The sequence below is a fragment of the Schistocerca cancellata genome, chromosome 1, assembly GCF_023864275.1.
Source record: "Schistocerca cancellata isolate TAMUIC-IGC-003103 chromosome 1, iqSchCanc2.1, whole genome shotgun sequence".
In the NCBI taxonomy this organism is placed as follows: Eukaryota; Metazoa; Arthropoda; class Insecta; order Orthoptera; family Acrididae; genus Schistocerca; species Schistocerca cancellata.
In genome coordinates, this window is record NC_064626.1 from 629,513,638 (window position 1) to 629,536,556 (window position 22,919).

A 22,919-nucleotide genomic window follows, 5' to 3' on the forward strand; every position below is an offset into this window, starting at 1 on the left:
CAAGTAGAGCAATATCGGACCCATCCACGCTTTCATCCAAAACCAAAGCGAAAAAATCTTTATTCTCGCCTTCCATTTGCGTTTGCACGTCGTTTGAAATTTCTTCTACGCGTTTGCAAACTGTTTCGAAAACCCGAAAAGTCGCTGGACACAAAATTGTTTCAGGGTCGAACACACACTTTGACAAATTCTCCTTCGCTGAAGGAATGCACTGTTCTGGCTATTTTAAGAGCTGTGTAATAGCTCACTCACTAACATGGATCTCTTCCTGTGGATACGTTACAAGGAAGGGGCAAAATCTGGAGGAAACCACATAACGCTTTATAAATAAAAGAAACACTCTCACAAAATGATATATATCTGTATGAACTCTCCTCTTTTGGTCTCATGTATTTTAGCTCGAAAAGTTTGACCTCGCTTTCATCAGCATCATAAGTGATCAAGAATTTCTCCTGGAGGAACTGAAAATCCTGCTTCGTGCTTTTTTTTCTTTTTTTCCAAGTCGATATGAAAGTACTACAAATAGACACTGAGGGTCGGTTTGCGTTTCAATAAAGACGTGATCTTCTTCCCACTGTCGGTTGAAGCATAGAGATTTGACTGATTTTCGATTTGAAGATCGTAACTGCTCTCAGCTACTTTCTTCACACTAAATTTGTCCTACCACGAACGCCAAAAAGACTTCGATGGCAATAACATCAATTACACGAATTAAACAGACCCGTCTTGCCGCGCGCTACATTTCTGCCATTTTCAAGAGAAAAGTGCAGCAGGGAGGTGATGTGCAAGGAAATTTAAAATCACGGTTTACAATGCAATTTCTTTTTCCCTCTCTTCTCCTCCTCTCTCTCTATCTCTCTCCTTCTCTCTCTCTCTCTCTCTCTCTCTCTCTCTCTCACACACACACACACATACACACTGTAAACACTAGCTCCACCATACCCACCAAACATAACCAACGCGAGAAGTTATGGATAGTGAAAATTAGCATTAACTGTCCGTTTTCTGATGACGGAAACAGCTGGATTCCACGCACCATTTAAGCAAAAATCTTCATCTCCATGTACGAAGTTACTTGCTGATTTACTTTCCTTACTAACACTGTTCCAACAGCTTGAAGGTCTTGCCAGATTCGGCGTGTTGTTATGTTCCATACAATGTTGAGCAATAGCCTGTTTACTGGACTGTTGTAAGCGTGTGTGACGCTTATGCTCAGTGCACGGGTCCTCCACGATCTTGACTGTCTGACCAGCTTATGACATGCCACAACTGCAAGGAATACGATAGATACCCATCTTACATAATCGAAGATCATCCTTAACGGAACGTAGAAAGTCCCTAATTTTATATGGAAGACGGAAAACACATTTCACAAAGTACGACCAATATTATCGCAAATCCTCCCTGTGTAAGTTGGAAAGGACGTACACCTTCGTATTAACTCGGTATTATAACCAGTCAGCCAGTGAACGCTTGCTGGACAGCGCAAGGCACGTCTGATCTGTTTTTCACTATACCCATTCTGACGAAAGGTGAACTCAAGATGGGTTAACTATACTGAAACTCTCAGGATCTGAAATGACGTTGGCCAAACGACAAGACTATCGTCTACATCTCTGAACCCAAAGTACGCAGCTTTCAAAGCCGCCGACACCAAGGCACACAAGTGTTACACAAATAAATAGGCAAAAATAAGTGACAACCGGCTTGCCATCGCAACTCTACCTGTCTGTTCATAGTACTGGCTATTGAATAAAAGTAAGTGGAAGTCGACACATGTCGAAATCGATTTGTTAATTCAAAATCGTCACGAATCAAACAGAGGAACACTAGTGAAGATGGAGACCACATCAATATCAGAGTAATTCAAACGCGTTTCCACTAACCTATATAAGGAATAGCCCGAGTTCTTGATATGTTCCTCACAACGACCTGTTGTGGGCTAAACATAGCAAAAAAGTGTTTTGCTTCATGACGTATCGCAGCACCTTCGTTACTCACAATCGGACGCTGTGAAGCCGCGTCTTTCTGGATCTTCAGAAGGCTGTATAACAGGGAGTGCAGCAGAATCAGCAGTAATATTTTTGATAGTCTCCTGTGGCAAGGAACTTTTCTTTAGTCTATCTCTCAACACGTTTAGTGGCGTCATCACCGATCCTACTGTAACCTAAATCTCATAGTGAACACTGCTTCTTTTGAACATAATCCTACTGGTCCAGAACCACTGTAGAATTTCTATTGTCCGCAGGTAAAAAATATCCACATCATCTGTAAGAAACCGTGAAGCAGCCCTATCTGCTGCTGCTATATTTCACTTGTGTGAACGTGCCCCAATCAACACACGGTAAGCGACCCTCCAACCTCCTCTGACGCTTCAGGAGGTAGTTTAAAAACAGCTTGTTCGACAGAAATAATAAAATCAGCCACTGGCAAACACTTGGGGTCAGTGCAGAATTTAAACTTTTCCTTCGCACGGAAAGGCTGCGTCGTCAAAACGTTTCTCCGCGAGATTTATCACAAACTGACCGTGTGTAGTATTAGACTCCAAACCAAATGTCGAGCAGTTACAGAATGAAATTCCAGTGTGACTGCAACCGTTAAGCACTGCTCAGCCAATTCCAAGTAAAAGCAGACTTTTTGAGGTCTCGCTTTCCGAAATTTCATTGCAAACTGAGTTTTAAAATTCCCTTGCACTGCGCTTTTCCTGCTGCAGTTTTCTCTTGAAAATGACAAGGTGGTCTCCTGTCGAATACCGTCTGTTTTCGACGACTTCACCCTGATGCAAATTGGTACGTTATGTGAACATTGCATACGCCGGTAGAAACTCATGTGTCACTCCGACAGCGTACACACTTACTCTCCAAAAATTGTATTTTCGGAACGAGCTTCATTACACATGGATGTGTGTGGCTTATAAGCTTCTTCAATTTATGTTGTAACAAAAGATTTCATTTTTCAACATTAATTAATGGTGATTAGGCACTTTGCAAAATTTCAAATTATTACAAAAGTTGATTATACGGTTTTCAGGAACGTTCGTTGTATATCAACGTTTATACAAAAAAAAGTTTTTATATATCAGAATTTCGAAGATATTCCCTCTAAACCTGATATTTCAAATTGTCCCTCTGGCGTTTTTTTATCCGTTGAAGACCTTTACATGTAAACTCGATAAAAATAGAGGAAACTGATATTTCAACTCGCGAATATCGATGTCGGTGAGTAACATATTCCAAATCATCCCTATAATTTACAAAGTCAACTAAGATGTTTCTCATGTCTAGAGAATCAGCAAATGTGTCTTCCACTGTTTTTCACCTGCTAGATGTACACACCACAATCGATCTTCCCTCAACTAAATAAAGGCGCGAAATGTGCAGAAGCGCTCAAGCGGACAATTTACATGGGAGGAAATAATGGCCCACTGCAGACACAAATCCGTATTGAATCTTCTCAAATTTCAACGTGATCACGAAATCTGTCCACCATGTACTAAGAATTAGTTCGCTATTTGCCAGTGTAGAGGACGGCATGGTTAAGTCATTTACATTACTGCACCCCAAAAGGCCTCGCCATTCGGACGGCTCCTACCGTTAGCTGGAAACGTGAATCATTCCCGCCACAGTCACCGGCGCTGCACGGCAAGCACCCATAGGCAGAATCGTCATCATAGGAAGCCGGCCACAGATATATTTTATCACTTTACTTACAACTAAATATTATGATCACGATCTCAATTGTATGACATTTGACAATGAGTGAAGTATCGGAAATACACTCTACTGGTGGCTGTGGTGCTGGAAATAGAAATATCTGTACCATTCTTGTGACTCGTCATACTTTTCCCTTTGCTGTCACGATATTCCAAGTCAAATCCAGACCTTCCTTACGACTGGACACACACACACACACACACACACACACACACACACACACACACACACACATACTTGATAGGCCTGATGCTCAAGGTGAACCTATCAGCCATCCCCTACTACTAATTATAATACTTGGCCAACAACTGACTGCCTGTGATACGAAATAATAGTGACCGAAAATCAGCATTTGGTGGACATGTTTCACAAGTTTTCTGTGCGAGTAGCACCATGTGTCTTAGAAAGAGAGACATAATTGTGTTACAGACAGCCAGATGTTAAAAAAACATGACCATATTATTATCACAAGCGGTCTTCGTTCTACAGGTGCACACAAGTATTCATATTGAAACCTATACTGGATTTATAAATCTACATATGGCACTACCTCCGAATGAACTGGTTTTTCTTGACAAATACCGTGACACTAAATATAGACGGTGATATGAGGAGTGTATATTATCAGACCAGCAATGCGGTTAGACGTAGCCCACGATGCAGCCTCGTGATAAAATCACTGAATTTTGAAAGTGATTCGCTAAGGAACGTGATATGAAACCGGTATTTGCAACGCTGTCATTCCACCGCTAGATATTTCTCCAGTATTATTAACGTGTTCTGTCTCGATGCCATTTCAGCGGTTCTACGATATATACATTGGGTTGTAGGCGAAGGTTGATTCAGATAGATCACAAACAGTAGATGGTGTGCTGACTGAGGTCGTAAGAAATATATACTAGCTTTTCATATCTCTAGGGTTATGCTCTCCGGTAGAAGTGCTGTCTGGAATTTGGAGTCAAATCTTTCCATTCAACCACATACCTGCATTGGATCCTACGGGGAAGTCCTTTAATGATTACAGCCACAAGTGAATCATGTTTCTGGTACTCTCATATCCTACAACGAGTCACCCTTTCCAAATGCGTGAGCTACAGAAAAATTTTAGATAGTCCCTATGTCTCTGGCAATTGCTGCCATTTCTGCAGCTTTGGGCATGTGAACGTTCCAATTTAAGTAGGAACTGAGCAGAAGTCGGAGATAGCTGTATGTACCACCTTCTGTCAGCCGTGTAGAAACAGAGAGACCTGAGTTAGCGCGACAGGAATGTGTTTTGACCATTCGTTGCAAATGGGAACATGTTGTAGCTCCACCAACAACGTACAATAGATCAACGCTAAACGAAGCCTGCTCTTGCAACACCAGGTAGTACAAAAGAGTACGGAAACTGGGAGAAGAATGAGGATTTTGCTACAGCATTGTCGTGTGTCCCGAAACTACACTCAAGTCCTGCTGTCCGAAGTAGATCCATGTCCCTCAGGACCCATTCACATCTATCACCCATCACGCCATCTTCGTTATTCTATAGCATCCAACAGTAAAAAATTACGAAGTATAAGTGCTCCTCTAACTTCATCTGATAGAGAACTCGATAAGATTTTTATCGCATCTCTCTCCTCGTATATATCGAAAACAAATACCAGCTATGTGCCATCATCGAGCAGATGTAATGATCCTATTAAATATACAGCTATTGATCCGGACCAGTATAAAGTTACATCGCCTTTACTGTAGGAGGATGACAGCATCCCACAAACTATACTATAAGTCGAAGAGTCCCTCCCTGTGTCCCTGTGTTGTTGTTTGAAACACTGTTTTTTCTGCTGTAACACGCTTTGTACACTTCCATACATTTTGATTTTTACTCCATGACTTAAAGGTCTGTGTCAGGTTCTAAACTGAAATTAACATGTTCTGATTCATTGCTTCTCACAGAAAACTTGATGTTGCAGGGTATAAGTAATTGTTGTTACTGCTGCTACCATAACACACCACACACACTGGACGATTTTGAATAAAAGACAGTTACAACATAAGAAAACTGGAAGAGTTTGGCAGCGTTGTGGAGAGTTTCCCAACTGCTGTCTGAAGGTGACTGACGACATCTACATTTAAACTCGTCTGTCACAGTGATAGAATATCTGATGGCTCTGCATTCCGTTTCGAATGACTCCTCGTAATGGAGTCATGTACGCAATCACTGTTTCGGTGCTAGCCTCCCCAGAAGGCGTTGCTCTCCATCAGAACTCTTTCTCCAACTCAAATAAGCGATGTCAGTCAATCATGATGGACGGGATGCAAAAGACACCGTCGACGTATCGTAATAATAAGCATCACAGTTGATATTGCGAACAACGTTGGCAATTTTACAGTAATTTCAACACCGACCAGAGATGTGACAGTATGTTACCAAATTTCAGTATCGTACCTAAACCGCCCCTTCTCCACTTTGCCAGTATCATTGGGAATGTAGAGAGATGATTGTGCAGTATGTCCATTCATTGTTAATTCTCGAACACATACATCATCAAAGTATACTAGACAGCACTCTACATATTTCTAGCACCTTGAGCATAGTGCATAATTTACGATCTATCTCTATGCGGATGGGAGTCACAGAGCAATCTCGCAGTTTTAGGATAAAATTAGAGACTGAAAGTCCCCCTCACACTGTCTTTGACCAGCCCGCCTTACTGCACTGTTACCGACTTAATCTGCAGCCGACCAGAAGTAGACCGCTACATTCTGCAACTCATGATTGAATGGAACTAGACGAGTCCTCGCCCATCCAAGTACACATTTTTTCTCCAGATGCGCCCATGTCGAGGAGGTTAACACTCCTTACCGGTGTGTAGGAACACATTTGAAAGTGTTGTGGTGTAATAGCAGATGTTTAAGAACAACAAGAAACGGGTGGTTTTTGTGCATGTTGGAGCTCCAGACAGATGGAAATCGAAGCATTTTTATGTAAATCAACCACGGTATCAAGTCTAAAGCACTGCTCTAGAGCCTGGTATCAGTACCTGGAAGTTATGGGTATGAGAGAACATAAACACACGCACTCCTAAGGCTACAATTTCCCGCACTTAAAACAGGCTTTAATGTAAGATTGCTTCAGTTTCAGACCTATTAGTCATATGGAATGTAACAGTGTTAATATTCCAATGTATGAAATATATTTCCAGTGCATAACATATGTCCTTCCCCCCGGTTTCTCTACGATAAACTTTGGTAATGAACCGTAAAATGGAAACACTACTTCCTTAAAATATCGATTCTATGTGATACGTGCACAATATAGCTTTCCAGAGATGTATAGCTTCCACTGCTTACATTCGATCACAGTTCAGAAATTATGCTAGGCCAGCATTAGTTCTATATAAAATGAAAGTTATTAACGGAGAATATCTCTTAGAAGGAAACAGATAAACGCATAGCACCGGCGTTTGACATGTGAAATTAAATGTCATGCCGCCACTAACTCTGTAAACAAGACAACTGTGAAGCAAATGTATTCATGGGGTTTGCAGTGCCTCACAGGTGAATGGAGTACATTGCATAAATCGTAGCTCGTTTAGAGGAATATGTCACATTTCATTACACATGAGATGGAAGTCGACTGATGACTGAGAGGTTTACTGTTAACAATCGCAAGTAGACACTGCTCTAAGACCCACACAGAACACGCAGTTGTATACAAGTGAATGCTGGCTATCTCACACAACTGATGCATCCTGACAGAACATCGGGAAAAATGGTCAAATGACCTGCAGCAACTTCTCTCCCTCCCTCTCTCTCTCTCTCTCTAGAATGTATCACCAGCCTACCATTAAATCGTACCTCGTTACAACTCCTTCTCAACCAACCACTCCATCCACGCCATGTCATCCTTCGCAGATGCAAGTAAGTCTAGAGGCACATGAGTCTCTGTTTTTTCAGGAAAACATCGAAGACAGCTGTCAACTCACGTGTATCACTATTACCTCAATAGACATACAGTAGAATGCTGCCTTCACCAAAACAAATTACTATTTCCCTGGTTCCTGGTGCTTTCATGTCAACATTTTCTTGTATTCCTCTTACTGTCGCATACTCGTTCCAAAGTACACGATTTCTTCTGCATTAACCATGGACACAAAAGTAAATCCTCAATTTCCCCACATATCTGTGTGTTTTCTTTCAATATATACGTATTTTCCACAGTTTTATCGATTTTTGTGTGTCACTTCTACCCATGCAATCATGGCATGATGTCTCTTCACGCGTTCTAAAATTGTTTGTAAATGTAGTGGAGCTGCCAACACCTAGCCCAAATGCACTGATCGAGAGGCGTAGTATAGCACTGTACTCCATTGCATCCAATCGCCTCCACCCCATATATTCCACAATTGCAACGCATTCCCTCTGTTTTCTGCATGTCCGTGTACATGCATGTGTCGCCGGTAGGATATGAGAGTGCCAAAAAGTTGATTCACTAGTGGCTGCAATCATTAAAGGATTTCTCCATGCCGGCCGCGGTGGTCTAGCGGTTCTAGGCGCTCAGTCCGGAACAGCGCGACTGCTACGGTCGCAGGTTCGAATCCTGTCTTGGGCATGGGTGTGTGTGATATCCTTAGGTTAGTTAGGTTTAAGTAGTTCTAAGTTCTAGGGGACTGATGACCACAGATGTTAAGTCCCATAGTGCTCAGAGCCATTCTTTTTTGGTTTCTCCATAATATTCAATGCAGATATGTAGTTGAATGGAAAGACTTGACTCAAAATCCCAGACAGCATTTCTAATGGAGAGGGTAACACTAGAGATCTGAAAAGCTAGTGTACATTTCTTAGAACTTCAATCAGCACACCATCTACTGTTTGTAATTCTTCTCAATCAACCTTCGCCTATAGCCCAATGGGTATATAGCAGAACCGCTGAGATGGCAATGAGACAGAGTGCATTACAAATACTGGAGAAATACGTAGTGGCAGCATGAGGGAGTTGCAAGTACCAATTTCATACCATGTTCCTCAGCTGAACCACTTTCAAAATTCAGTGAACTTATCACAAGGTTGCATTATAGGCTATGTATAACTGCACTGCTGGTCTGATAATATACACTATTGCGATCACTGTCTGTATTCAGCTTCATGGTATTTGTCTAGAAAAACCAGTTCATTTGGAGGTAGTGGCATATGTAGATTTATAAATCCAGTATAAATCCAGTATAGGTTTCAGTATAGATACCTGTAGAACCAAGACCGCTAGTGATAGTAATATGGTCATGTTTTTTAACATCTGGCAGTCTCTAAGACAATTGTGTCTCTCTTTCTAAGACACAATGATACTACCCATACAGAAAACTTATCAGACATGTCTATGAAATGCTGATTTTCATTCACTATTATTTCGTATCGCTGGCAGTCAGTTATTGGCCAAGCATTATACTTAGTAGTAGGGGATGGATGATAGGTACACCTTGAGCACCATGCTTATAAAGTATAAGTGTGTGTGTTCCAAAATCGCAATGGAAACGACTATGTCCAGTCGTAAGGAAGGTCTGGATTTCATGTGTAATACTGTGACAGCAAAGGGAATAGTATATCAAATCATAAGAATGGTACAGATATTTCTACTTCCGGAGTCACAACCGCCAGCAGAGTGTATTTTCAACACTTCGCATATTGTTGAATGTCATTCAATTGGGACTGTGATCATAATATTTAATTGTAAGTAAAGTGATGAAGTATATCTGTGGCTGGCTTCCTACAATGATGATTCAGCCTATGCATGCTTGGCGTTTAGTCCCGGTGACCTGTGGTGGGAATAATTGAAGTTTCCACCTAACACTAGGAGCTGTCCAAATGGAGGGGCCTGTTGGGGTGCAGAAATGTAGCTGACTTAACTGCGTCGTCCTGTCGATGGATGAATAGCGAACTAAAACTTAGTTTGTGTTGGACAGCTTTCGTGATCCGCTGGAAATCTGAGAAGATTCAATATGGACATGTGTTTGTGCTGGACCATTATTCCCTCCCATGTAAATTACTCAGTTGACTGCTTATGAATATTTCGGGCCTTTATTTAGTTGGGGGACCATCGATTGTCGTGTGTGCATCTACCATGTTAAAGACAGATGGCAGGCACATTTGCTGGTTCTCTGGACATGAGAAACACCTTAGTTGACTTTGTAAATTATAGGGATGATTTGTAATCTGTTACATAACCGACATTGGCATTCACGAGTAGAAATATCAGTTTCCTCCAGGTTTTCATGTAAAGATTTTCAGAGATGGAATAAGTTTCTAGTTACTCAGTAGTTTGTAGCATCCTCCACCTTGCTAACGTTTCGGGTTTCTAGAGAAATAATTTCCAGTCTATATCTTCGGAATTATGTTGTCCAAGTGATACTGCTATCCAAGCGGTATTGCTATGTGCTTGATATCGAGAAGTATTGCGTAAATGGTATAATATTGTGGCAAACCATGTGAAAATATATGTGTTCTAGTAATCTCATTGTCTGGAGATTGGTGTTAAAAGCAGGCAAGCAGGTCGGAATCAGGAATGGTGACGCCTTTGTGCAGAGGTGAACTGATCCAGCCTTTGTACAACAGTTCTGAGAGTGACTTTGGTCCACTGAGGGCGCTCTGCTCATGCTCAGAGTGGTTGACTGCCCGACCTCGCGGGAACTATCTAGTGCAGCAAGGAGTATACCTACGGTGCATGTGCTTATGCTCTCTGTCTTTGCGGTATATATACGTCGATAGCTATATGCATGATGCAAAAGGGGCGATTTTGTATGGTGCAGGATCCGAATTGTATGTTTGCTACATCTACATAGCATGCAGTGATATATTGCCGGATTGGAGATTGGTTTCATGCTCTAATATTCAAGCTTCTGCTGTCAGTGGCAGAGCAGCGTAATTCAACATGTGTCTTCCCATATTTGACAATCTCCAGGTCACTTTTGCAGGGTTTAACTGTCAGTGCAATATGGCGATCTGTACAAAATAGTTTTGCTGCTGCAAGTCAAGCATGCAGGAAGAAAGAAAAAGGCGGACAGTGCTTCCACACTGGCAGCATCAGTAATTTGGTGGGTAAATTCAGAAAGAGGTGATCAGAATGCTAAATTCATTCACAAGACACCCTTAGTGCTGGGATGTAGGAGCCTCTATACAGCGGTGACAGCGTTTGCGTTTCTGAGATGTATGTTGAAAGCAGGACATCGCAATTCCCAGGAAGGGTAACATGTGATGGATGGGATTCCATGTTAGGGCCATCAGGAAGAAAGCATTCTGGGACAGGTTCTGTTAGGACAAGAATTTCCATGCAGACAAGCTGAGACATCACGAAGGCTCCTACAAAAGTGACCATTATATATTTCTGCAGCAATTTACCAATTGCTAAGGGCTGTTATTTACATAGCCACATGAACATTTCATGGTGATGTGTCTGCCACACTGGGGAGGTAAATGTATGCACAGCTAGACGCAGCTTGCATGTCCCATTAGGATCACTAAGAATAATGCACTCTGTGCTATTTTGGGAAGGATTGGACAATATTTCTATATCACGACCTATGATGTCAGTATCGACAGTTAGAGACGTATCGTGCCAGAGGCATGTCTCGTATGGGAGTGGCGTGAACGCACGTCCAGTGGGTGACTAGGCTCTTATTTACGTAGACATGTGACATCAATATAACACTCGAAGAACTAACTGTACACCCGATAATAGATGTGACTTTCACCTGCTGGCTGCAGGCTGCAAAGCGCCTGTGTAGTGTCTGTGGCGTCGGCTTTTGCGCGCGTTGGAACGGTTTGCTGATACGTCATGGTTGATGATAGGTCGAAAGTGTTTTTCACGTGCACTGAGTGTTTGTGCACAGTATTATTTTCGGCTATTTAAGCGTTGTGAGTGTGTTTTCAGAGCCTTTTACTTCCCCTATTTTGACAATTTACGAGTTGTTAGGGTGTCTGTTGCTTTATTTTGCGAGCAGGTCTGTTGGCTGTGCTATGCATTACTTCAGTAATTTACGAGTTGTATGCATGTCTGTACATCAGTGTACTGCATTATTTCAACAGTTTATAATTAGTGAGCCTGTCTACAGAGCGTTTTACATGCATTATTTTGACCATTTACGAGTTGTTTGCGTGTCTGCACATCAGTGTACTGCATTATTTCGGCGATTTACCAGTTTTTTGCAGGTCTGTATGCTGTGTACTTTATTATTTCGGTAATTTATAAGCAGTTTGCGTTTCTGTACATCAATGTACTGCATTATTTCGGTGATTTACGATTTGTTTGTGTGTCTGTATGCTGTGTATTGTGACCCCAAGCACACCAGGGCGAGTGTTTTGTATCAGCGTAACAAATGTACTATGTCATATCGGTCCCTAAATAAATTGTCCCAAAATAAATAAAGTACAGTCCCACCTATCCATCAGCCCAACAAAGGCTGAGTCCTTTTCCCGCCAATTCCTAGGAAGAGGTAGCTGTTGGATGACTAAGGTTAGTGGAGGTAGGCCAAGTGAGCTTTTTTCCCGCCATTTTCTTAGGTTTGTGGATGAATCCATGGCGGGTTGCATTGTTCTGCTGGAATTTGAACTTCCTGCTATTTTCTGGGGTGGGCTGCGGAAGGGGTTAATTTAGTGGAGGTAGACCAATTGACAAATTTTCCCACCAAAATTTGAACTTCCCGCCATTACATCATTATGATGAGCCATATCTATCACTGAAATACTGGATCCGCCATCTTGAATAAATTTGGCAACAATGGAGAGTGGGGTGGCACATACTTTGTCCTACTACTAGCGTTTCCAAAAGCTATCTGAAGGTGATGATCTATAGAGTTAATCTCATTTTCCACAGTGTTGGGGTAGCAAGATGCCTTGGTGTTTCATTTTGACTAGCATTGTATCCTCATTTTGCAGTCTTGTACATTACTACTATTCTGATGTTGACCACTGCCACAAGGTGCTCCTCAAACATGCACTCGGTAGTAAAATAAAAAGAGATTCTTTCATCTTATTGGAGAAAAAATAGAAACATGTAAAGGGCATCGCAGCATATGGGAATAGGACGAGCCTGCAGCATTGAGGAATGCTTCCAAACAGCTGTCTGAAGGTGATGACCTTCACACTTGATCCCCTGCTCCACAGTGACAAGTAGCAGAAATCCAGTACTCCAACAAAGCTCCCTCCATTTCAACTGAGTGGTGTCATTATGAGGCAATCATCAATACACTATTGGATGGACGGGATGGGAATGACACTGTTGATATGGAGCTATGTAGTTATGTACACTGTAGTTAACAGTGCAATCAGTTTTAGCAATTTTACCAGTTGTTCCATTATTTCAATGCCAGCCAGTGATAGAAGAAAATGCTTCCCAATTTCTGTATCATCTCCAAATAACCCCTCCTCGACTTTGCAAATACCAAATACTTGATTGTAAATGCAACTAGGCGACTGTACAGTACATCCATTCGATTATATACGCAAAAGTACACCAGTTGTTCCATAGTTTTAATGCCAGCCAGTAACACGGTAGAATGCTTCAAGACCTCGGTATCATCACTAAATCTTCCATCCACTACTTTGAAGCTGCAATATACTAGACTGCGAATGCAGCGTCCTGTACCTATGGAATTACGTTATCTACATATTTCCTGCATATTGATCACAGTACCGAATCTATGATTACGACTGGCCATCTTTCCCTGTGTGGATTGGTGTCACATAGTATGCTCGCATTTGTAGGATAAACTCAGACACATACCCCTCCCACATTTTCCTTGACCAATCCTTGTTACAGCACCAATCTTGCCCACGGCACCCTCCAAAAGGCAGAAGATCTCTCCAGATGCATCTCTGTCGAGGACGGTACGCCTCTTATTGGCATATAGTAGACATGAGAGTGTTGTGGTGATATAACAGACAGTAAAGAAGAAACGAATGTTTGTACATGATGGAGCTCCAGATGGATGGAGTTCGAAATATTTCACGTAAATGAACTGTGCTATCAGTTCTGCAGCATTATTCCACTATCTGGAGTCAGTAAGAGAAAGGTATCGGCATGAGAGAGATGATCGTAGAGTAAAAAACACACACTCCTATGGTTACACCGTTCTGCACCTAAAAATGCTATACTGTCAATGCCATACCGTTTCCAAAGTATTATTCATGTGGAATGCAATGCTCTTAATACTAATACAGGATGTATTTATCGAACATCAGACATACACCCACACCGCAAGTTTCCTACCCCAGTCACTGTGGTGACAAACTTTAAAATGGTAAAACTACTTCCTTCTACACTCTTCTGGTGTCAGTGCATATCTGCCACTCGAGTTGCTTATAAACCAACTAGAATGAAGTCTAGAGACTGCTGTTTTGACTCTTAGGAAATTAATAGATGTATGTACCCCCCATCACAATTCCCGTAATAATCGCGCTTTTAATTAGCAGTATTGCCGGTTATTACAGATGTGACTATATCTCACTAGGAAATAGAGTGACGAATAGCCAACATGAATATTCTCGACAGCTGATACATTGAGGTACGACCCACACCCTTCTGTACAAAAATGAACACAAAGAAGTAGCCACTTCTTATGAGGGAATTTGCACCACAATCAGTAGCCAAAAGAGTTGTAACAGTCTTATTGGTGTTTACAGTAGCACCACCACAGCATTCCTCTTGCAGAAAGAAGTCCTGGTATGGTGTTAGTTAGTTTTGGTCATGTGTAGGATAATACAGCAGTTTCGTCCTAACACCACATCTCTCTAGTGCACACTCCATTGAAGGCGACGCATGGGACACTGGTACACTCTACAGAACACTCTAGGGAAATGCATTGGTTCTTCTCCTTAATTTTAAGGAATAAAGCTTTTTGTGAGAACCAGCTGTAATTTGGTAAAATCCATATGTGACTGCAAGTGTGAGAACACAGTTACAGATTGGGATGCATATGTTTTTCATGCTTGAATATAGCACCTCTGTGTAATATGTTTCCTTTGTTGAAGTATGTGTTACGAAAACCATGTAGTTTACAGGGGGAAGCTTAAATCTGAATGCTGCTAGAGCAAAATTTTTAAGCTTTTCTCGGTCTTGAGTGTCCACCTCAATTCCCCGCATTTCGTGATGCTTTTTCTCTAATTTTATATTCTGTCCGTTAATTTATTAATTTTACAAATTTCTTTCGTACTTTTACATACTACGTCGAATTTCCTTCAATTTTAGGTATTTCCTATCAATTTCTCATAATTGTACCAGGTTTTACTCGATTTTTATCAATTTTATAACATTTTTTCACATTTGATTTACATTTTTCCTTACGTATATGGTCATATTCTAGCGGACCCACACGTTGTTTCATTTTATAAGATATGGCGTGTCCTATACAGCAGCCTACTATCATGCCTAAGAAATCCCCTCTTCCCGATGATCTAAATGCATGAATTTTGAAAGGGAGATCAAGGATAGTATAGTAACGCTCACCTTGTACCTAGATGAGACTCAGTGAGTGGTGCAAATTGGAAACTGGTAGCCTGGAAACAAACCTGTATACTGCTACGGCACATCAGAGAGCTTGTCTGAAGACTCAAGTAACGATGCACGTGATGCAAACTCAAAGATTGGCACAGTTCTACACATTCATATGACTTCCGCTCCATCGTATAGAGAGCTGCAACAGGAAGATGACATTGGTACAGAATTATATTTTTTCTCATAAGTATATGTTCTCATTGCTTAGCAGATGAGCTTCGCTACTTTTGTTTACACCTTCCAACTCTGATATGCCACCACAACCACGTCAGGTCATCTATAAACTATAGATTTTGGTTTTTTTTATCTTAGTAATAAGTTATTCGTTACTTGACACTGTATCGAAAACACTTAGCATCCTGGAACATGAAAGTTTCCACTCCCTGTACATACAGAGTGTACATCCCTGGCAATATAATTGTAAGTTATGCATCAGAACCACAACCGTCTGCCACTGACAGCTCTACATACACAAAATTATGCATGCATAATACCAATCACGAAGCCTTGATTTCAACTGCTTATACATTATTTTCGACAGTGCTACAACTCGCGAAGAGCGAAAAACTCCGCAAAACGATTCTGTAGGAGATGTAAGCACATCCCAGTTCCACTATGTTGTGTGATAGATGTCCATCTGAAGGATGGAGACAGTTCTTCCTGAGCATTATTCTTATGTACGGTACAAAATAGCACGTTAGTTGGACGGTATAGCACTGTACTCGAATGCACCTAGTCACTCACAATCATTTATTCTACATATGCAAATTCATTTACTCCATTTCTTTCATCTATAGCTATGTCCAAGTGTCCATGTGTGTGTGTGTGTGTGTGTGTGTGTGAGTGTGTGTGTGTGAGAGTTGTGGGTGGCTCCAAATAGCAATAATGTTGGAGGGATCTGTCAATCTCCGAATTTATCCTACAAATGCATGAATACTCTGTGACGTTCATCCTCATGGGGCAAATTGCCAGTCATAATCGTAAATTCTGCACCATGATCTATGTGCAGGAAATATGTAGATAACATAATTGCATCGGTATAGGGCACTGTATTCGGAATCTAGTATATTGCGGCTGCAAAGATGTGGAGGGAAGCGTTAGTGATGATACAGTAATAGGGAAGCATTGTACTGTGTTACTGGCTGGCGTTATCAATAGTGTCTTTTCCATCCCATCTGTCCACTGGTATGATGCTGATTACCGCATAATGATTAAGTGACACCACTTGGTTGAGATGGAGAGAACCTTGGTGGAACATTGCATTTCTTCTACTTCTCACTGTGGAGCATGGGATGAAATGTAGAGGTCATTACCTCCAGACAATTGTTTGGAAGCATTCCTCAATGCTGCAGATTTATCCTATTTCCATATGCCGTAATGCCCTCCACATGTACTTATGTTTTATTTTTTCACCAATAAGGTGACACTACCTCTTTTGTGAACCCCACCTTTCGTCAATGGTCATCGACAGAATAAACAGAACAGTAATAATGTACATGACTGCAAAATGAGGAATCACTGCTCTCAAAACGGAACGCCGAAACATCCACTACTTAATCGCTGTGGAAGATGAGTTTAACTGTATAGGTCATCACCTTCAGATAACTGTTGAAAACGCTGTACAATCCCACAAACTCTTACAGTTTCCCTAGATTGCGATGTCTGCCACATTTTTGTCAATGAGAAATATCCCCTCTATATTATCTCTACCGACCTGTGTGTTGTGGTGTTCATGTTTCTGTAACAGACAAAAGATCAAAACGTGTTGATATTGTTTTAGCTCCTGAAAGTTATGGTAGAAGAACAAAATGTATGTCAGTGCACAAAACCATAGTCAAACCCTTCTTCGTTGTGTCACAGCCGAAAAAACGATGTATTATACTGCTTACGAAGGACCAATACAGGAACCTCCTCTTGTGAGTGATAGTCTGCTGCATATTGTCCTCTTCCTGTACAGTCGAACACTGGCTATGAGTTCCAATCGGGCGATACGTGTACATGCATTATGCTCGATGTCAACATGCCGATGGCATTTTTTTCGATATAACTGTAGAGAGATAGGCCATAAAACTTATAGAAAGTTCAAATATAGGGAGTGCATACCTGATAAAAGTTTGGATGTAGAGAGTTCTCTCGAAACTACACCGATTTTGCCCATAAAACTAATAGAAATCGGGTGTACCTATTCTCACAGAAATGACTGTTTTGCTATTATCATCATGATTGTGTACTTAGAAAATAGATGTTACTGCAAGTCATGTGTGATTTCATACTTCATAACCTTTAATTGTAAAGTAGACACCACTTGAATTATTGCTCATTGTGGATCCTAGACACGACAGTGTTCTATTTTGTTCCTAACATGTGAGTAGATTGTGTGGAAGAATCTGTGATGATCAAACTGCTTACAAAAGAGGAACACAAGAAAGTTTACAGACAGAGGGGAGTTAGGGAGCAGAAATATGAAACGTATGCATGCAGACAGTAGTTGGTTTCCACGTAACGGAAGGGAGAGAGAGAGGTGGTAAAATCCTGTAGGAGGTCGTATTAACAGACAGGTTTTCACGATTTGTTTCGTAATCGCCAGTGCGATACAGCATCGCATAGGTAAAACGGGACTTGTCGTAGTGTAAAAAACAGAAACGTGCTCTTGAATTATGGCAAGTTGATGTTGAACATAAAAATGGTTGTCTTTTTTCCGACATGTGAGCTAGTGACAAGTGAAATGTTTATAATAAACATGTGCCTCACAGTTCATTTGCAGACACTGATTTGGACGCGACAGATGCTCTCAGATCAAGTAATTTGACCATCAAGCTCAAAGAAATTGCTTAACACGCCGAACAGACGGCGCAGGGTTGGCATCTCGTTCTCTTCACCGATGAGTACCGCATATACGTTCAACGACACAGTCGTCAGAGACGTGTTTGGAGGCAACCCTGTCAGGCTGAACGCCTTAGGCACACTGTCCAGCAAGTTGCAGCAAGGTGGAGGTTCCCTGCTGTTTTGGGGTGGCACTCTGTTGGGCCGATGTACGCCGCTCTTGGTCATGGAAGGCTTTGTAACGGCTGCACGATTCGTGAATGCCATCCTCCAACCGATAGTGCAACCATATCGGCAACATATTCGTGAGGCATTCCTCTTCATGGACGACAATTCGCGCCCCTATCGTGCACATCTTGTGAATGACCTCCTTCAGGATAACAACATCGCTCGACTAGAGTGGTCTGAATCTTCTTCAGACATGAACCCTATGAATGACCTCCTTCAGGATGACAACATCAAAATGGCTCTGAGCACTATGGGACTTAACTTCCGAGGTCATCAGTCCCCTAGAACTTAGAACTACGTAAACCTAAGGACATCACACACATCCATGCCCGAGGCAGGATTCGAACCTGCGACCGTAGCGATCACGCGGTTCCAGACTGTAGCGCCTAGAACCGCTCGGCCATTCCGGCCGGCGATATCAACATCGCTCGACTAGAGTGGCCAGAATCTTCTCCAGACATGAACCCTATCGCACATGCCTGGGACAGATTGGAAAGGTCTGTTTATGCAAGGACGTGACCCACCAATCACTCTGAGGGATCTACGCCTAATCGCCGTTGAGGAGTGGGACAATCTGGACCAACAGTGCCTTGATAAACTTGTGGATAGTATTCCACGATGAATACAGGCATGCATCAGTCCAAGAGATCGTGCTACTGGGTATTAGAGGTACCGGTGTGTACAACAGTCTGGACCACCACCTCTGAATGTCTCGCTGTATGGTTGTACAAGGTGCAATGTGTGGTTTTCATTAGCAATAAAAAGGGTGGAAATGATGTTTATGTTGATCTCTATTCCAGTTTCCTGTACAGGTTCCGGAACTCTCGGAGCCGAAGTGATGCAAAACTTTTTTTATGTATGTATTTAATAGACATAGTTCTCGTGTTTACGTTTGTGACGGAAAGTTTACCGATTTTGTGACAAAACAATTTCCAATCAGGGGCCGATTATTTAGTCTCTACGTGTTAATCTAAATTATTAGACACATTTCTTGCGTTTTCGTCAGTGTCTGTAGCAGAGTTCCACAGTCCGTATTGGTAGTCCTTTGTTTGTCTGTGGAGTGAAGTTTTCCAGTGCCTACAGTATGCACAGGGAATGTGTAGATGCTAGCCAAGTTGGTGATACTTCGTTTCCAGCTCCAGGCTTCGATGGCTTCGGCTACACAACATGACGCTGCTTTGGACGGGCATCACTATTATGGGAAGGCCGTGGGGATCCAAAGGACTTAAGAGTCCTCTGATCGGTCCGTGCCGATGGCCAGCGCAGTTACTGCTCACCTATGGTCGAGTGGGAAGCTGCCTCGGGGCGTGTATGGCGGTGAAAGACTTCCCAGGAGTCCTGACGTAGGGCCATATCAGTTAGTCGGCCAAACAGGTTCCAGATGATACTGTCCCTCAGTCAGATACAGTTGCTGGTCCTGTTTCAGAGGGAATCTCTTAGCCTACAAAATACAGGCAGTCACAGACCATTAGTAGTTGCGAGCTCCTATGTTGGCATGTTATAGGCCCCTTAAGTACATGACTGACAACGAGGGGAGTAATGCCAATGTTCACTCCATGTGCACACCGAGTGGGTTCATTCCAGCTCTGGAATGGGTCCTTCTGGATGCCATGAAGAGCACAGAGTGCAGACAACTACAGGTGGTGGCTCACATCAGTATCAATGAAGAACCGATTGCGGACAATCAGTACAGAGCCGAGTGGAGAATCTGAAACATGTGCTCAGATGATTCTACAGCTGTGTAGGCTGTAGATTCTTCGACTTGTGCCAGAGTGGGGGGGGGGGGGATTTCGGGTTCTGTTAAGTATGTCAGGAGTCCATTACACGCAGAACGCAGCTACACGGGTAGCAGTGACTGTGTGGCATGGACTGGGCGATTTTTTAGGTTAGAGGGTCTCAGGGAAACATAAAAAGGGCTTCAGTCTCAAAGGTGCAGGTCGAACACAGGAAGAATATACATCTAGGAATAATCGGTATAACAGCTGTAAACTGTGGTATCTATGTTGGGAAATCACCAGAGCTCCAAGCGCTAAAAGAGAACACTGTTGCACAAATAGTTATAGGCACTGAAGGCTGGCTAAAGCCAGCGATAAGTTCAGCCGAAATTTTTGCTAAGGACCTAACGGTATTAAGAAAGAATAGGTTGAACAGAATTGGCGATGGCATGTTTATTGCTGTTAGAAGTAGTTTATCTTGTAGCGAAATAGAAATACATATCTCCAGTTAGTTGGTATGGGTAGGGGTCATTCTTGGCAACCGGAATAATATAATAATTGGATCGCTTACTGACCTCCAACCTCAGTTGATACAAGTTCAACCTCCAAACTCAGATGATATAAGTTCAAAGAAAACTTGAGTCTAGTTTAAAACACTTCAATTTAGCCTAGATACGTTGGCGAAAATACATGTTCAAATCCAGAGGTATGCATAAAACGTCATCCGAGATTCTGCTAAAGTCATTCTCTGATAATTATTTCGTATAGTTAGTTCATGAGCCCACTCGAATCACACTTCAACTCGTAGCAACAAATAATTCTGAGCTAAGAAAGAGCATCACAACGGATACATGTTTTAGTGAAAGACAGGGTTGTCGTAAGTAGACTGAATTCCGTAACTCCCAAATCCTCCAAAGGTAAACTAAAAATATATCTGTTCAAAAAAGAAGAAAAAAACTTGCGTAACGCTTTCCTGAGAGACAACCTCCACTCCCACCAAATAAACAATGAGTGGAGACCAGATATGGCTTGTATTCAAAGAAATAGCATCAATAGCAGTTGAAAGATTAACACCAAATAAATCTCCCGTGGTACCTAAAACGAGTTAGAAAAGTGTTTCAGAAACAACGAAAAACGAATGTCAAACATAAACGAACGTAAAATCCTCAAGATTGCCTATCTTCTACAGAAGCTCAACATTTAGCGTGCACATCAATGCGAAATGCTTTTAAAAGTTTTCACAACGAAGCTTTGTCTCGAAATCTGGCAGAAAATCAAAGAGACTCTGGTCGTATGTAAAGTGTGCCAGCGGCAAAACACAGTCAGTGCCTTCTCTGCGTGACAGCAATGGAAATACTATCGATTACAGTGCTGCTAAATCAGAGGTACTAAACACAGCCTTCCGACATTCCTTCACCGAAGAGGACGAGGTAAATATTCCAGAATTCGAATCAAGAACAGCTTAAATGAGCAACTTAAATCACTTAATAAAAGCAAGTCTTCCGATCCAGACTCTAAACAAATTTGGTTTCTTTCAGTCTATGCTGACGCAATAGCTCCATACTTAACAATAATAAACTGTAAGTAGGCTGTTTAGATTTTTATATGGGTAATGCCACGTAGCGCTCTATATGAAAATCACTGGCTGTGCTGTGTGCAGTATGTGGCTAGTTTGAATTGTTGTCTGCCATTGTTGTCATGAACTGCTATAGCTGGATGCGAACAGCGCGTAGCGCTGGGCAGTTGGAGGTGAGCCGCCAGCAGTGGTGGACGTGGGGAGAGAGATGGCGGAGTTTTGATAATCTGTAAGACTGAATGTCAATTATGAATATTAAGGTAAATACATTGTTTGTTCTCTATTAATATCTTTCATTTGCTAACTATCCCTATCAGTAGTTAGTACCTTCAGTAGTTTGAATCTTTTATTTAGCTGGCAGTAGTGGCGCTCGCTGTTTTGCAGTAGCTTGAGTAGCGAAGATTTTTGTGAGGTAAGTGATTTGTAAAAGGTATAGGTTAAAGTTAGTCAGGGCCATTGTTTTGTAGGGGTTATTGAAAGTCAGATTGCGTTGCGCTAAATAATATTGTGTGTCAGGTTAAGCACAGGCTTGTATAATTGTTCTAAGTGGACGTTTCACATGTAAAATTGTTCAAAGGGGACGTTTCATATGGCGACCCTGCCAGGATACCTCACTGGAATCTTCTGATTTTTTTCTTGTAGTTTGTGTAATTAGTGTAGATTTTGTTTATTGATAGTGCGTAATTGTAGAGGGAATCTCCTTTGTAGTTGCAGCCTTTCATTGTTGTACTGTAAAACAGTTGTGGCATGCATGTAGATTTGCACCAAGTATTTCGCAGCTGCAATTAACTAGATATTATTTTCAGTGCTATGTTAATGTGTTCTCCTATTTTTGCTCTTCAAATTGTGTTTTTCTGTGTTATCGTGTGAAATATTGTCACAATAATGGCGTGTGAAAAACGTAACACTCGGCTCCAAAGTAAACTGAGAAACGACAGTGAAGACGAAAGCAATGTGTTAGCGCCACTGTGTAATGAGTTAACTAATGTTCAAAGTAGTAATTTGGTAACTGTGCATAGGGAAATGGAGCGGACGTCAAACAATGGCGTAGACAGTCAAACAGGTAGTGAACAGGGAAGCATTATCGATCGGTCGGTCGGCAACAGCTCGCCTCAGGAATCCGAAATGATAGGACACAATATTGCAAATACTGTAGATTCAGGTTTTGCGTCCTCACCGTTTTCTCAAATAAGTCAAGACACATTTTCAGCTTGTCAAAATGTGAATGTTGCCGGCGCAAATGCACTGCCGAAAAGAGTAGAGGAACAGATTCCAGACACTAATGCATTGTTATTACAACTAATGCAACAAATGGAACAAAATCAGAGACAGATGGGACA